Genomic DNA, 3,267 nt, shown 5'->3' on the forward strand with positions numbered 1-3,267 from the left:
CCGGCAGAACACAACTTCTAAATCCTAGACCACTTCAGTCGTTAGTGTCAGTAGCACTCGGCCAAATAGGCTAGAATGCTAGTAATGTGGTAGGCGTTATTTTGGTGAGAGCCAAGGGAATGAAAGGGGTTGTTTCAAGTGCAGATCATTGGAACACTTCATCCGTGATTGTCTTGAAGTAGATGAGAGAGGGAGAAAACAAGATGTGAAAGTGAGTAGTGCTCCTTTGAGGGGTAGGCTTCAGAAGAACCTTGGAAGTAGGGCTAGAAGTAGAGGCACGCTAAGAGATGCTGCGGTGAGGTCTGAAGGCAGAACGCTTGTAAGGACTTATGCTATACGAGCTCGGGAAGAGGCAGAGTCTTCTGACGTGATCAAGGGTACTTTTTCTACCAATGAAATATCTGTTGTTACTTTAATTGACCCGGGATCTACCCACTCTTATATTTGTATGGAATTGATACCTCGTATGAGTATGCTAGTAGAGTCCACTGAGCTTGTAATAAAAGTGTCCAATCCTTTAAGCAGACATGTACTAGTGGACCAAGTATGTAGAAATTGCCCTTTGACAATTAGAGGTCATTGTTTTTCGGCTAACTTGATGTTATTGTCGTTTAATGAGTTTGATGTAATCCTAGGGATGGATTGGTTGACTGTTCATAGTGTTGTAGTGGACAATGAGAAAAAGATAATTGAGTTGAAATGTGAAGACGTGAATGTTCTTCGAGTCGGACCAGATGAGTCGGATAATCTGCCTGTAGTTGTAATACCCTGAAAATATTTACAGTAAGATATCATCCTGGATATAGTAAAATAAGGAAATAAAGTGAAAAAAAAGAAGGAAATTTTGAGTTATGTCAATATTGAGAAGTATATTATGATATATTAATTCAAGAAAGGACTAAATTGTAAAAGTAAGAAAAGTTTTGTTGCACAAGAGTAAATACTCAAAATTTGAGGGGTTAAAGTGTAAATATGAAAAATTTGAAGGACCAATAGTGTAAATATTTTAAGAGTGGAATAATCTAGAAACTAAGGAAAATGGATGAATTAGGACCAAATTGAATAGATGAAGAACTATGAGGGACTAAATTATAATTTTACCAAATTAAATGATGACTCAAGGATGGAATTTTAAAAGATAATGAAGGGCAAAATGGTCAATTGGAAGAGAGAGAAATCTAGAAAGTAATAATAATGCTAGAGATATTTTGATATTTTATAATTATTTAATTAGATAAATATTATTTTATTAATATTTTAATAAGATATTTTATTATTATTTTATTAGTATATAAAGAAAGAAAGATGAGAAATTCTCATCCATATTTCCCATGCACTAACGTGAGAGAAAGAGAGGAAGAAAGAAAGTTTTGCTTTCTTTACAATTTGGTCCTTTTTACCAAAAATTCACCATTTTCACCCAAAAATCAAATGAATTTCCATAGCTACCAAGAGAGAAAAATGTTAAGGAGAGCATGGGGAGTTAGAATATCAAGTTGGATTCAAGAAATAGAAGCTGGAGGAAGAGAAAATCAAGTTAAAGATTAGTATCAATAGAATAAGGTAAGTATATCAAGATTTCAATATGTTTTTAAGTTTGTTATTATTGACAAAGCATGGAAATAATGTTATAGTAGAGTTTTCTTACATAAGGTCCTATGTTCATGATATGTTAGTGAAGAGAAAATAAGAGAAAGTGATGAGAAATGGTGTAGAAAATGAAAATAAGGCTGTTACAACATGGTAATTAATATATTGTACTAAAACAGTTTTGGACAGCAGCAGTAGTCTAACTTTGAAAAATCATCAAAAATTGTAGAAATCTAATTATAGGATGAATAAAATATGAAATTAAAGCTTATTAAGTCTAGTTTCTTATAGAAGAAATTATGTAAGCAATGGAATTGTAAATCATGAGATATGATGAATTTTGTGAGATAAGGTTAGAATGATTTTGGGTTCCCCTATTCTGAATTTGTAAAATCATAAAAAATTGGATAAAAATAATTAGGGGTTTAAATTTATATTTTAGAATCCTAAATGAGTCTATTTTCAATATAAACAAATGGGAACATCTTTTGAATTCTTTACAATGAGATAATTAATTTTTAGTGAAGAAGGGTCAGAACTGTTAGACAGCAGAACAGGGGTAATTTTAAAGAATAAACTGTACTTATTGGATAAACCAAAAATTTTTAAAATTTTATGGTAAGAATATATATGAGTATAGTTTCAGGGAAAATTATCGGATCTTAATTTTGAGTTCTATAGCTCCAGATATAAATAATTTAGTGACCATGACGCAGATAGACAGCTTGAATATTCATAAAAGTAAATAATAAAAATTATGGATAATGTTACTTACAAGTGTATTATATACATTAAGGATGTGGAATGGAGAGGAGGAGGAGGAAAAATATGTATGAATATTCATCTAGCATGGCTAATTTGCATATTTTAGGCTCAGGGACTAAATTGAATAAAAGTAAAACTTTATGGGTAATTTTGTAAAAATGTCAGAAATGACCAAATTGCATGAAATGGATTATTTTATTATTTAAATTACAAAATTGAATGAAATTATTAATTTAGTTCAAGATCGGGGGAAACATGTTTTAGGGATTAAATTGAAAAGTGTTGAAATTTCGGAAAATTTTGATATTTTATAGAATTCATGGACTGTTATCAATATATATGAGAATAATAGCTGGAAATAAGGATTAAATTGCAAGAATTTTATTTTCCTGACCCTAAGGATGAAATCGTCATTAATTAAAAGTTTAGGGGCAAAATGGTAATTTTGCCTAAAGCATTAATTAAATGCATTAGAATATGAAATGAATGAAAATGATGATCAAATTTATTTATAAAGATCCGCGACGACTCAAATATGAGACTCGATCGTGAAAAGAAAAGATATCGGATTAATGAAATTATAAACACAAACAAGCAATGAGGTAAGTTTGTGTAACTTGAATTGTATTTTAAATACTTGAAATATGTGGTTATGTGATGAAAATATGATTTGAATGTTCAATTCATGATATTTGATGAAATATTGATAATACTCAAATAAATTGAAAATAAATCCGGTTGAATGAAAGGAAAATTGATGGATCCCGAAAAGGAATTGACGGTAAAAGGATCTAGCCAGACGGGTGATCCTATCCCGATATAGCCCTCCAGAAGAATATGTGTAAAATGGATTTAGCCGGACGGGTAATCCGAATTAAGGTCTGAATTTAGCTCGACTGGTAATTAAGATCT

The sequence above is a fragment of the Gossypium arboreum genome, chromosome 6, assembly GCF_025698485.1.
Source record: "Gossypium arboreum isolate Shixiya-1 chromosome 6, ASM2569848v2, whole genome shotgun sequence".
NCBI lineage: Eukaryota > Viridiplantae > Streptophyta > Magnoliopsida > Malvales > Malvaceae > Gossypium > Gossypium arboreum.